The 15,491-nt window shown below is 38.2% G+C and overlaps 1 pseudogene; it reads left to right on the forward strand.

Moving 5' to 3' along the window:
• The window catches only part of LOC133986399 (ecto-NOX disulfide-thiol exchanger 2-like), a 37,253-nt pseudogene extending 25,251 nt beyond the window's left edge, over positions 1-12,002 (forward strand).
• The last annotated feature ends 3,489 nt before the right edge of the window (positions 12,003-15,491 follow it).

Here is a 15,491-nt window from a genome sequence, read left to right on the forward strand (position 1 = left end):
CACATATGCACACAATGGCATCTCTTCTCTGCTGTTGTCTTCTGCAGGTGCAGTGGAGACAGCAATTTATTTCCATTTCAAAAAAAAAAAGCTGAGAATAAGTGTGTGTGAGTATGAATGTGTGTGTTTGTGTGTGCCCAGGTGCAGTCTAAATCGGATTATAGCTGCTGTGTTTTTTGAAATCTCTTTGTAATGCTCCATGTCATCATTCAAAGACTAAAAAGGAGAGATAGGGAGACAGAGAGAGAGATAATGACATTAAAAAAAGACTAAGTAAAAATGATTTTAGTATTCCTGATTTTCATTAGATGTTTTTTTCATGAGTAGCTGATATTTTCAGTTATTTATAAACCACTTGTGTGTGTCACCATTGTTGGCAGAAGTGTGGCTCTGTGTTCAGGGACATAGTACATGATGTAAAATGGAAAATGAAACAGCCACCGTGTGCTCAAATGATGCCATGCTAAAGGTTAACCGGGACTGAATAGCAGATAGGAAATGGAAACAAATGTGTTAATGTGTGTATACTGCTCTCCCGACACCTGCTGTGTTACTTGCTATATATTCTCACCCATGTTTCTCTTCTGCCTCAAGATTTTTACCCCAGTCTTGGGCTGATAACTGGCATTGCCCCCATAAATCCCATGATTCCCACCCTGGGCCTGGTGCCCCCACCCTTCTCCCAGGACGTGCCAGTTGTCAAGGAGATCATCCATTGTAAGAGCTGCATGCTGTTTCCTCCCAGCCCCAGTAAGTCTCATAGTAAGTTATCACTGCTGTTGTAACGCTGCTGTATAAGCATTGCGAGTGCAACACTGCAAGATGACCCATGTTCAGCAAGCCTGGGGCATGTTTTATTTATCGATACAGTAGTGAATGTGCATTATCTATGACTTATCTCTGGCCTAGTTCTCACACTCGGGCTCGAGATAGGCACTTATGCACCACACAGCGAGAGCATTCTTCCTTAATGTCACCTTCAATACCTCTTAGTACCTGTATCCAGCAGAGCACAGCTGATTTGTATTCACATTTCATCAGGAAAAGAGGGGAGGAATTAAAGGATGTGTGAGGGCGTATGTATGCATACAGGCGTGCCATTGTGTGATGTCTGTGAATGTATAATTGGAGGAGTGACCTCTGTGAACACATGACGCTGTGTAGCTGTCTTCAATATGCCAGGCCGAAGAGGTGATGGACTCTGTCCTCGCTCAGTTCACCCTTGTCGCTTTATCTGTTCTTAATCTCTCTTCCCCTGCTCTCTGTTCTCTACGATACGTATATACAGTATGTCTCTCCTTCTCCCTCTATCATATACAGCATCTCCTCCCCTCCCGCCTCTCATTTAAGGGGTCAAATCCAGTTAATTACCTGATCACCTCTGTGTCTACCAGCTACTAGCTGCAGTTCAAAAGGTCTCTGTCAGGCTCTGTCTGTTACAGACGTATAGGTACAAACACACACTCTCTTGCACACATGCGCATGGACAAACCCAGGTGCTGTGTGCACCAGACCCTGTCACTCCAGATGCTAATTTTGTGTTTGTGCGTAAGGTTGTGAAATTAATATTGGCAACAATATCTTTTAACCTAAGTGTGAAGGAGGAAAAAGTAGTTGGCTGTTCTTTAAAGTAATTTACAGAGTTCACATTTTTTGTTAAATTTTCATTATTATTTATAGCCCCTGTACACTGTGGGCCACTATAGGTGATTCATGGTAATTGGGTTATTCATTCTTTGAGTTATTCTAATTCTCACTGCGTTATTTCTGAACGAATAAAAAGATAATTTGTCTGTGTTGGAGTACCTGAACCAGGAAAAAATGTTGGCAGCGCATGTTGACCATACGTAATAGAAGGTCAACTTCAGTTAAACATCCAGTATCATATAAAGCTCAGCAATATGGGAGTCGAAAGACTGAACGGAGAGGAGAACGTTGCACTATTCCCATAAAGTCCAGTGTTGGATTCTGGGACTGGTCCTACAGGAGCCATTTTCTTGGTGACAAGTCTGCCCCCCTTGTTCTGACTCCATAAAGTTCTGCACTGATGTATTATTTCATTTTTTAAATATATTTTCACCTGCAAAGGATCTAAATATTTCTGGATGATATGGCAGTATTGTGAGATGATTTTTCTGTTGTAACATTGAAAATCTATTATCTGGAATGCTTGATGGGAATATTGGATTTACAGTAAATATCACTAATGTTGATTTGTCAGGTATGTCACTAAATTAACCATCTGTTAATATGGTGTAAATTATTTCTCAATTGAATTCCTAGTTACCACATCAAGATATATCAATAAAAGCCTAAAATAAAATTTGGAAAATAAGTCCTTTCCTAGTGAACATGACTCGAGCTCACACTCCTTCTTCACACTTGCATTCTGTAAATAATTAAACATGATTCAAGTTTTCAGTCTCTCCGGGAGGAACTTTCTTCCTGCTGTGCGAGAAAACTGTCTGTCTTGGAGCTTTTTCAAGGCAGCCTCACATGTCAGATTGAGAATACATCAGTTTCAACCCAGACTATAGTGAGCACTCCCCACTACAACCAGTGGGTGTCTGCCTTTGATACCACGTGTGTTTGAGTTCAGTGTTCACCTTTAATACAAAGCATCACTGTTGCTGTTTAACACAGACAGAAAAATGTATCACAGGTAGAACTTAGCACATTTTTTCCCCTCACCCTTTTAGACATTCACACAAGCTTCACTAGTGATCAGAGACATGGATGAAAAACATGAACTTTATACAGAATTCATTCTAATCCTGGAGCTGAATGACATGTAGGCCCATTAACTGCTCAAAGTTACAACACCAGAACATGTTATAAACACTCATTGCATGACCTAAGGTTTCTCCCAGTGCGAACACTTACACATTTTCATTCCTTTTTGTTTTCAAGCAGGTACAGAATTAGCCATGCTCTTAAATCCTTTAGAGCAGTGTTAGTAAAAGGTTAGTTATTCTTGGATTCTAGCCCTCGCTTCACCCTCAGAGTCGGCGATTGCGTATATGACAAGGGAAAAGAAATAAACAGTCAAGAAGCTAAAGCTAGATTAGAAAACAAATCATAAGTAGGGATTCAGATGCAGCTTAGCAGATACGACTAAGGTTAAAGCCATTCATACTAACATTTTAAGCACTCATGCTACTTGTAAACCACTTTGGATAAAAGCTTCCACCTAATGGCGTGTTAAGATGATATGTGGTGCACCAGTTGAGCACACTGAGCTGCTTGAACGAAACCTCTCGCTTTAACCCTTCCCTCCATCTTCTCTGCAACAGTTTCTTCACATGTCTTTTTGTTATTTCCTGCCACAGTTTCCCTCCCACCCTTCTTTTCTCTCATACCACCTGTCTTTTTCTCCTTATTTCCTTTTCTTTGTGCCACCTTTAAGGCAAGGTCGGAAACTGAGTTTTCAGAGGAAGCCAATTTACTCCCAACATGAAAGAGTTGCACTTTTTCCCCCCCTTTTTGAAAGTTGCCTTCTACAATAGAAAGAGAGGGTGTCAAAACTGTCCTTTGAAATCAGTAAGGAGAAGCAGACGAAAAGAAAAAAAAAAAAGTGTATTTCAGGGTAGAAATTTAATGCAGCAATTTATTCAAACAGATAGGAAGATGTTCACCCAGAACTAAGCATTTCAATGTTTTTGTTTGTTTGTTTGGGTTTTTTTTTTTTGCCTCATTGGTAGGGTTTCCACTGTAATTGAAGCCTCAGGGGCCCCTTTAAAGGGATTACACCATGGTAAAGCTCCTCCCCATGGGGCAATGCAAAGGGTAACAGTAAAAGCTGACGTGCATCTTTCTTTACATTTATTTAAAAAAAGAAGTATCACAGGGTGTTTGTATAGGATGAGTGCAGTAGAACAAAAGACTGCAAGAAGATGAGAAATGTAGCTTTATAACATAGTGTGCTGTAAGTTAAAGGATGATTGTGAGTCAGTGCTCTATTTCCTCAGGTATTTGTTATGTGTCCAGCAGGCACTAGCAGTGAATGTGATGGTGATAGAGGGCAGCAGGTTACATATGGTGGCTATCACAAGAAGCAGCACCCTCAGCTACTGCACTTTGGATACAACATTCACCTCTTTCTCTCAACTTTGACACTTATGACTACTTTTTGTAGCTGTCATTGTCTTTTTTTCCCTTCCTTTTTTAAACTACATATATTACTACATATTTATTTTTAAGGACACGATTCTGATCATTTTTAATCATTTCAAAATGTTTCTGAAATGTAAAATTCATGAGGAAATGTGAGTTTAGTCATTATCTTACGGTTTTCTCTTTGAAATATATAGTCTAATTTTCAAATGTGAACAAATTTCAGAGCTCAAAACATTACTGATAAAATAAAATGTAATACATTGCTTAGCTGCTAAAAGTGCTCAATAAATTATCCAGGAAATAATAATTACCATACATTTAATTCCTTATATTTAGTCTTTCATTCAATATTCTCAATTGTTTTTCCATTTTTTACCTTTAGAAGTATACTGAACAGCATGCCATTTGATATATTTTGTCATTTGACATTTTGACACTTTAATCCAAAGAAACAAGCAAGGAAAGTTTATAAATTATGCTTGTAATTGTTTGTTTGTATCACTTTGGGTTTAAGAAATGATTATTAACTATTAATCTCATTGTCAGGATTGAATTGCTTATCATTTCACCACTACATCACAAAGGGGAAAAATCAGATTACATTAATAAAAAAACAATGAACAATAGTTAATTTGTCAATTATTAATTGTCAAATTAATACCTATTGATATATGTGTAATAGTTTAAAAGTAAATGGCATGCTGTTGATAATCAGCTTGACCAATAGCACCATTATTCTTTCAGATTTTTTTTTTTTTTTTTTGATTCAACTTTGTCTCCCATCTTCATTTCTTTTTCTCTCAATCCAGGACTCCCATACACACAGACAAAAACCCATTTTCATCTCCGGCCCTTTTAATGTTGAAGCCCTACATTTAATTTGCTGCTTCAGGGAATTTCTCTGTGAGTGTCTTTAATGGTCATCACTTCCTTAGGCTTTCTCTTTTCCTACACTTTTTCATCAATGTCAAGCTTGTCCATCTGTAATTACCCTCCAGTAAAAGACCAAAGATGCCCTCCAGAACAGTCCTGTCTACGTGCTTACATTTCTAAAAAAAAGTCCCCAGTATGGATTTCATCATCCTTTCAAAGCCAAACATTTGGTAATGCAGTCACATCTCTAGTGTGTCTGGAAATGAAATGTTGGTTTTTAAAGGCAGGCTTTTATGAAGCAAGGATGTCAGCTAAATGCCAGATTGTTTCCTTGTTGTCCTTTTATATCCTCCTCCTCGCTCATCAGATGAACTCTGTCAGAGATTGTAATTTAATGCTGAATCGTGCAATAAACCGCAGCATGTTTTAGCTGACTGCAAAGCAAAGGCAGGCAAACTATCACCTTGGTGCTGTCCCAGAGTTGGTGTGTGTGCTTGTGTGTCTGTGTGTGCTCTGGCTTTCAGTGTGCGACTAAGAGAGCAGCCCATGAGTATGTGCATGTTCCAGTTTTAATGCCATCATGATATCCAAGGTCGGGGGACAAAGGCATTTGGGCCATGTGCCAGAGCAAGCTGTGACATGAGGAGGACAAAGCTATAAAGTACCTTTGATGTGTTTTACCATAACTTTGCTACAGGCTCTCCAACACTAAAGCTACAGGACTGGATAATTACTCCTCTTGGGCCCATAATTTAAAATTTCATGTCCAACCTTTTGAGTACAGAATGAAAAATGCTCTGCATTTTTTTCTAATGTAGGACATGATTGACGGAAGGTTGTATGATTTAGGCCACAGCTTTATAGCCATGTGAAAGTGATTTTAGCTGCTCAAACATGTACATGAATGACTCCTACATACACTAGTACTTTTCACTTTACTGCTGGTCCCACTTTGTTATGTCATTATACTTCTAAGAAGATATGTGGACACTTTGAGCATCTGCATATGGAATATTTTAAGCTTCTCATTGCTTCAGTTTGTCCAAGCCAATTAAATAAATCATGCATGGTTCTTTATAGTTCTGGTCAGTTTATTGTTCCATTTTTACATTTTTACATTACATTACACTGTTACACTATTTTAAAATACTTATTTTTCTTTTTCTCCTTGGTTTATAATGGCTGCATATGTGTTTTATGAGGGAGACAATGTATTTGATGATTTGATAACTTCCCTTGCTGATATATCATAAAATCTATGCACTCATGTTCTGAATAGTATATGCGTTACTATGGTTACCAGGTTATTTTTGCATAATTATATCTCTTTGGTTATAGCTTTCTTGACAGTTCCCAGAATCAGCAGATGGATTTAATATCATTGAATTAATGTTAAAATATCAAGCTTGCTATCACAAAATCCTGTGGTCGGTCTGCTTTGAACTGCTCTGAACAAATGTACTGCAGTCTAACTGATAGCTTTCATACCAGCCTGCATGAACCAAACCAATCAGGCAAATGCACAAGAGTTCATTTGAACAGCTTACCTGTCAAAGTCCCATTAGTGAGAATCATGTGAAAGGCTATTTCTTTCATAACATGAAAATATAGCTTTTTAAATTCATTTTTTATTACAGAGACAGAAAAAGTTTTTTCCTCAAAACCCAAACTGACCTTAAAATCTTTGCATCAAGAGCTGAATCAAAAAGAAACAAAAACTACATTTAATTTGCATACTGAATATACAAAATTGACCATGACTCTTACTAACACTGCTTTAAGCTTTATTTTATCTTGTCTGGTTTAGATAACAGTGCTAGCATCAAAACTCAGGTGATTTAGCATCCATTGATTTTCCAGTTCCCTCTGTGCAGACTTAACCAGTCACTCACATCAAGCATGAAAAGCCTGATCTAGCTGAGATTAGGTTGGTCAACATTTATCTTTGTTCAGGCAGTGATGTTCTTCATGCCACGAACCATCGACATGAGAGGATCAACCTTTCTCTGGCCAGAAAGATTATATTTCCATGTTAGGGATGGTGTAACACGACTATTTCTGTAAAATAAAAGGAATTGAAGCATATTGTTCCATGTTATCACTTATCATTATGTATTTCCATCATAGAGAACATTTTTCTTGGCTAACCTTTTATGATGATTTTATTGGTTTAACAACAGACTCCTCTGCCTGAGAGCATGTCATTACAACGATAGGAAAATATGTGGAACTAAATGCACTACAAATGTCAAGAAGAGGCTGTTTGACCATTAGGAACTGTGGATACCACTTCATTTGATTTCTCCTGCAATATTCTTTATCGCATCCAGTTTTCATTCCTATAATGTGACTTAAATGTAGCAAATTTCAGATACTTGGTTTCATGCATTTTATGGTGTGTTTTATGGCAGTGTTTTATCATGCAAACACATATCCTTTACTGGCTGAATGAGAGAAGATCACACTAAAACTTAACTGTTTTCATAAGGCTTTTTCACTCATAAATTTAGGATAACATTGCATTACTTTGGACCAGTCTTACTACCTTGGAATGATAACTAGACCAGTTTTTCAATAGTTATTTCTTATTAAGAAGGCAGGAACGCTATCCTATGTTTGAGCTACTCGGCAGGGTTTCTAACTTTAAATTTGGTCTGCAAGGTACCGATTATTTTCATTATCAATTAATTATCAATCTGCCACTTATTTCCTTGATTAATTGATTAATCACTCTATCAGAATGTCAGAAAATAGTGAAAATGCTGTTGTTATTTCTGGGAATCAAATGTCACTTTTTTAAATGTATTATGTTGTCCAACCAACTAACCAAAAAGACAAAAAACAGCATTTGAGAAGCTAAAAGCAGCAACTGTTTGACATTTTTGCTTTAAACAATGACTAAAATGAAATTTTAATTCAGAATGGTTGCAGATTAATTTTCTGTCAGTCAGCTAATCAGCTAATCTCTTTTTAATCTTAAATCAGACTTCAAAAGGCAAATTACTGTAAATCTGCCCCATATTACTGTAAATATAGGAAAAAGAGAAAATTGTTGAATCCTTGGGATGTAATGTAATCAAAACTAAGCTGGACTTGGAAAGCATACTGAATCCATATGTCTTTATTTAATATAACATCTCTTATGAACAAGACTTTTTGTTTTTCATGTACTGGTGACATTTCTTGATTGAAACTTGGCTCAAAACCAATGTTTGTAGCTACAGTGATTGAGGACCAGCCAACCAACTGTAACATGAATATTTTAGGTGGATTTCCTGTAGTGCATCAGTTATGCTGTGTGAGGGACTGCTACGACAACAGCTGACCTTTCAATTGAAATAATGTTGTCTCTATTTATTTCTGTCTCCATGTTTGACAGAGCTTTTGCTTCCAGCTATGAGGGAACATCCTCCAGAGTGTAAGACAGTGTTTATTGGTGGTCTGGCTCATGGAGGATAGTTCAGGGATATCGCTGCCATCAGGAAGAGCAAGTAGAACTTCTGCCATATCTAATTTGCTGAGGAGTTTACTGTCACACATGTTTGTTTTGTTTATGCCAAGCCCTTACCACTGTGAGCTTGAATCCCCAACAACCACACAACCTTGTTTTTTTGTGAATAAATTGTTTTACATTGGGCTTAAAGGTCAGAGGATAACAGCTTTCTTATTCACCTGGAAAATATTGAATTTGTAAATACCACTCGTATTGTCAGTCGTCCACTGCTATCAGTGCAAGCCCCCTTTGCTCAGTGCCCCAGCACTGCTTCACCTCAGGTGGAGGAAGAAGGATGAGCTGTCAACCTTTACTCTGATGGAAATGAAAGGGATGATATCTATCACTCAGCACTACAATTCTCCAGCCTCATAAGTTCCCTCAGGACCATTCAATAGATGGATGAATAGATAGGGGGAAGGATGGACAGATAGATGGAAAGTTGCTGCACTCCTTACTGATTGTTTGGAGGTGTATGATACTGGATATATGGTTCGTTGGTCCGGAAGCCAGATGAAGACAAAATTAAAAGACTCCTGCTATTTCATCAGTCATGATGTTTTTTTTTTTTTTTTTTAATATTCAAATTTATAATGTGCGCAACTTTTACTGTATGAACCTGAGGTAGTTGTACTTCTTAGATAGTGGCTGTGTTATAATCTATGGAAACAGGCTGCTGCTTTGCCCTAATGTAGTAGTCAAGTCAGTTTTATGTGTATGGACAAATATCACAAATCTTAGATTTTCCTCAGGGGCTTCACAACATCCTACACTTTCAGATATGGAAAAGCTCCCCCAAAGAACCTGTAACAGAGGACAAAAAAGGAACCTCAAGGCTATTGCACTGGCTGAAGAGGGATCTCTTTCCCAGGACAGACATTAACACAGTAAATGTTATGTGCACATAATAGACCAATAAAGCAATATTACAGAAATACACCAGGGAAAAGGAGGATGACTAAATTATACACTGAAAACATATGGAATATCTTATAGGAGGACGTCATGCAACATCCAGATGCCACCAGATAGGACCTGAGCCACATGACCTCACCAGTTAAATTACTTTGAATATGTAACAAAGCTGGATTTATACTAGATGCAATGTGTTTGTGGCCATCCTGTCCTACTGTAGAAACATGTAGCTTTGATTTTTTAAATCTTGTTACCATCATAACAGTGGATAATCATACATGATCAGGCCAATTTTAATTATATATTTTTTTACAGCAATTGTGTTTCCACTCCTATATTTCCTTGCTTTACTACTGCGCTATGGAAGCACTGCAGTCACACTCTTTCCTTCACTGTGATAGAAAGCAGTGAACAGAAAATCTGCAGTGGATGTGTGTTACTGAAAGAAGTAACTGAGCGTAATGTAGCGTAGCGTAGTGTTCACTCTCAACAATCTGCAGCAGTTTACACAACTTGTAGGGGGAAAATAATAATTGTTAATCATAATAATTAAGGTGCTTTCAGATTGAATGCCAAGTGTGTTTACATGTTTGTGTGACAGCTTACACTCCAGTTCTTTTTGTTATTTCTCACTACAGCCTTATCCTTTTTCCTTTTGTCTCTATATATTCATAAATAGGAGTTATAAAGGCTTGTGATGAGCATAGATTTTTTTCAGTGTGCTGTACTCATGACATTTAGAGCACAGATTGAGTCATCTGTTTGCGTCACTCACATCTTTGCATATGCATTTGCTCCGTCAGTCTGAGCAAACCATTTTACTGAATAAAAAATGTACTGCTGCAAAAACAAGCCTACAAACACGAATGGAATGTGTCTTTTACATAAGTCCATTGATAATGTAATGTTATATTGTGTTATTTTATGCAATATGCACTATATCTTAAGTAAACATTTCCTTAGCTACACAACCTACACAATTAGTCTAACAATTTCTGTTTTATTTGCTTATTCAATTAGCTCCATGCCCCTTCACTTACAGTATAAGCTGCTTTTATGAATTTTTACATAAATATTATTTATTCTTATGGGGTCACAACACTGTACAAATGAATTTACTCACATTTAAATTCCTTTGACCAATGGAACGCTGTTTGAACTTCTGCCTGGAGAAGAAGAGGTCCTTCTGGACATCATGTGACACCAGCTTTCTTTATTTTATCTCCATCCAGCAGCTTTTCCTGAACAGATGCCTTAAATCTATCTATGTGGATTGCTGGCCATATATTCCTGTTTCACAAAGCTCATTTAAAACACCCAGCACTGCAATAATACGCTCTGCATTATTGTGTGTGTGTGTGTGTGTGTGTGTGTGTGTGTGTGTGTGTGTGTGTGTGTGTGTGTGTGTGTGTGTGTGTGTGTGTGTGTGTGTGTGTGTGTGTGTGTGTGTGTGTGTGTGTGTGTGTGTGTGTGTGTGTGTGTGTGTGTGTGTGTGTTTTCATCCACCTCTTCCCACCATAGGAGTGGAGCTATACGTCCATATATTAGCCAGATGACAGACCTATGTAGCTTCCCCATAAATATGACTTTCGGTGCACTGTGGCCTCTTCCCCCACATGTATATACACATGCACACACACATTTACACACAGCTACACATTACAGTAGCCTTGGCACACTGAGGTCTCCCCTTATGAAATATTGAAGGAATCCAAGAGCCTGAAGCAGCAAGAACAACTCTCCAAGTTTAATTTCTGGTTTATGATTGCAAACTTTAATGTAAACAGCCCAGCCTTTCACAGATCATTCAGACCAATCAATTAACAAAACAAGTGTGATTGCACTTCACGACAACCAGACAATGCACAATGCACTTTAAATGTCAGGTGGGAGGCTGTGGAGTGATCCAAGGCTATTGCTGTAATTAGGACTTGCATGCTTGCACATACAGAGTAAAAAGCTCAAGTAATTTGTTCATATTTTGTCTATCTGAGTGTCTGTCTGCACAACTTGAATGTAGTTGCAGTAACAGGACACACAAAGTGAACAAAGAGGATGTGTAGATAAGTGTGTTCCTTCCTATCTAGAGGAAAACAAGGACAAGCTGGTCAATTTAACCTTGTCACATACCTCTATGCATGTGTGTGTATGCGTGCGTGTGTGCTGCGTGTGTGTGTGTGTGTGTGGTATCTTTTTGCCTTCCTATCTTCTTTATCTACCTATCTTATTCTGTTTGTGTTTATCACTGTGTAACTTCTGTATGTTTGGATCAAAGGTGTTTGATTGATTAATATTTCACCATGTTATCACTCTCATTAATTCAATAAAATGTCTCTGCTGTCTTCTGTGTCCTTTATTTTCCATGCATCTCTACAGCCCACCAGTTTCTCTCCACCGCACTCTTTTTCCCAATTTCTCTCATCTTTTCTCAAACCTCTATTTGGTCTTCTGAAGTTACTGCATCCGTTTGGGCTCCAGCACAGACAAAAAAGACTCTGGCCATCTCCACATTGATTTTGCCCAGGTCAGAGATGACCTTTATGAGTGGGAGTGTCAGCAGCAAGTGTTGGCCACCATTACCTCCTCCCATTGTCCATTACTCTGAGCATGAATATGCAAGCTGGGAGACAAGGTCAAAGGTTAGTAGACAAACATGAATCATGCATATATGTCAAGTACACTTGTTGCTACAGCAGGTAATAAGGGTTGCCAACTGGACTAAAACATGAAAGAGCAACTATTCACTGCTCAACCATACAGAGCACAGAAAAGCAGCAAATGCTCCCATTTGAGAAGTTGCAACCAAGTCAGCCATTTTTTAAATTTATTTTTTTGGCCACATAAGTCGCTGTCATTTACTTTGATCCAGACTGAAATATCTCAACAACTATTGGATAAATCAGCCAGCTGTACATACAGGCCAATGTTATTAGTCCAGCAAGAAAGGATGGCTTGTTTGGGTGAAAATGGTGTCATTGTCTACCTTAGGAAAGGGGCATCCTTTTGTTTTCACAATATTTCACTTGTGAGTTATTAAACCAGGAAGTTTCAATCTGTCAATACATTTCCAAGTTTACTGAAGAGCTATCCAGTGCCCTTTCTGGCACTTGGTGCCTTATATGACAGCGCATGATGCACGTGTACTAAGGGGCAGCACTGGGATAGATTGATGGGAAATTTTGTAGACATTCATGGTTCCAATATGATGAATCCTAATGGTTGTTGTTCTTCTGCTCCTTTCTCTAGCATTACCATTAAGTTGATATTGAGTGAGATTTGAGTTAGTACAGCCTCACAGAGCCACTAGTGTTGCAGTAGACTCCCAGTAAAAATCTGCCACTTATATTAGTCGTGTAAGACGCTATCATACTTGCTTTGTCAACAACTTCAACCATAAATTAATTACTTTTCTACTACTACTAACTGATTAATCACCTATTAATCATCATTTCAGCTATAATTGAAAACAAAGCTGCAAGCAGCGATGAACGGGCCCTCACTCCCCCGCCCCGCCCCAAAACAGCGAAATGTGTGGGCTCAATTTTCTTAATTTTCTAGGGGGCGCTATTAGGCCATTTTGCCACGCCCATTTCAGTGAACCATAAAATATCACATTTTTCACCAGGTCTGAGGTGTGTGCAAATTTTCGTAAGTTTTGGGGTATGTTTAGGCCGCCAAAAATGCGTGAAAAATAATAAAGAAGAATTCCTACAGATTCAATAGGGCCTTCGCACTGTAGTGCTCGGGCCCTAATAACTTCACCAGTTAAATGAAAATATGCTCTTTAAAATATGCTGATTTAAAATGTGTGAGAGCCAGTCCAGACAGTAATCTGAACACACTTGACATTTCATAAAGTTCTTTTAATGTGTGGAGACTTTCTTATGTGAGTGCCTTTCACTTCTGCTTCTGACTGGGAATTCAAAGTGACTTGATATGTGATAATCATTTTTTTCTTGACTGCAAGGACTTGTACAATAATCTGAAATATGAAAATGCTTTTTATGGTCTAGCATAGTTCTGATTAGTGTTCAGAGCACATTTCCTGTCCTTAACCATGTCTCTTTACTTTTAACATTCAAGCTAGGAAGGCACGCAATATGGAGTTTTGGTAATGTTTTGGTAGATATATAAGATATAGACAACCTTCATTTAATCAGGGGAAAACAAGTCATATAACAGAAGTGTAAAAAGACAAAACTAACAATAAATGATGTGTAGCCCTTTTAATTAACGTAACTGCTAATTAATTATTTCTCATCTATTTGGCTGGTTTTTTTTGTTGTTGTTTTACCTTTTTAAGTGATTTCACCAACATTTATTTGATTGTTTAAGTGGGAGCAAAACTAAGAGTGGGAAGCCGGTGGAAGATTTCAAATTTTTCTTTTTTTCTTTTTATTTCATACAGCTGCTCACAGGGTTTCTGCGGTTGACTGTATTTACCAAATGACACCCTTGACAGCAAAATATGGGAAAAATGTAACAGTATGTTCTGGATATTTTTCTGCATGTTTAAAATAACAATCCTACCTGGAGTTTGTCGGAATAGTTCTTACTGAAGAAAATGACAAAGTAACAGAGAAGGCTTTAGATACTAATCATGTATTTTTTCAGATAAACCAAGGTAATACATATATAATAATTCTTGATTGATTGATTTTAGTTATGCTCAGGCCTCGGCTAAAGACCCATTAAATGAGAATCCAAATCTCTCTGGCCTCAGGCCATTGTCAGTGATCAAATACCACTAATATTCCTCCAGATTGTCTATTAATAATGCCACTGCAGGGGGTAATGTATGGGACCAGAGTCTGCCTGTAAACAAACAGGAGCACCTCAGGGATTCAAGAGATAACACCTTGATTCAATATCTGTAGCTGTGATAGATCATCATTCATGCAAGCCATCTGATGGACCCACTGTGTGTGTGTGTGTGTGTGTGTGTGTGTGTGTGTGTGTGTGTGTGTGTGTGTGTGTGTGTGTGTGTGTGTGTGTGTGTGTGTGTGTGTGTGTGTGTGTGTGTGTGTGTGTGTGTGTGTGTGTGTGTGTGTGTGTGTGTGTGTGTGTGTGTGTGTGTGTGTGTGTGTGACAGAAAAACTGAGAGCATCCCAGGACTGGGCTTAAATAAATATAAACCTCTCCAGATACACAATCTGCAAAGACCCTAAGTAATGTTTATGTGTGTGAACATGATGCATGTGCAATACTATGTGTGTGTGTAGACATGAGGGAGTTTGTTGTGAACTGATGCCTGTGTGTGGGAGCGTATTCCATCCTATGCTCTTCTGACTTGTAAAGCGCACAGCGAGAGACAGCAGAGGACAGGCCGGCCACAGTGGAATAACAACAATAGAAATCAATAAAGTCTGTTGACATCATCTGATTATTCACCAGACAAAGCAGGAGTATTGCTAAACAACTTGGGCTTTGTAAACAGTGGCTATATAACATGGCTCTCACCTTTTCTGTAGACACCAGAGACATTTAGCAAGAGTTGTTTACTGAAGGTGTTTATAGAAAAGACTAGAACTGATTGATTTTACCCTGGACTGTTCTTGTTATTTAACCTCTTGCTGTTTTATATGCAGCATTTATTTATATGATCATTTTTTATCCTCAATCATGCTGTACTTTTATTTCATATGTTCTGTTCTTTCCCTCCTTTGAGGACAAAAGTTATTTTCACCTCATCATCTTCATGTCTTATTTTTTCTTTTCCAGCACTCCTGCTCATGACCTGCAGATGACCCCACTTATAATTTTATAGAGGTTAGAAAGATAGAATAATGTAACAACATAAATAAAATGTAATTTCAGCCTTATATAGATCCAGACCTTAAATTTGAACTGAAAGTTGAGATGATTTGTTTTAAATTAGGAAAATCCAAAGCTATTTATCTAACTTTAACCATGTGTACATTGTGACACACTGTCCTCATTGGGGTTAATAGCCCTGTTTCCACTGCAGGAACTTCGGGGTAATTTTATGGGGCCGGGCCATTGGTGCGTGGCTCCATTGCAGGAACCTCCCCCGAAGGAACCTCTCCCGGAACTTTTACGGGGTCTAACCGAGTCCCTGCCTTGGGGTAGGTAC

Source organism: Scomber scombrus, chromosome 9, assembly GCF_963691925.1.
Source record: "Scomber scombrus chromosome 9, fScoSco1.1, whole genome shotgun sequence".
NCBI lineage: Eukaryota > Metazoa > Chordata > Actinopteri > Scombriformes > Scombridae > Scomber > Scomber scombrus.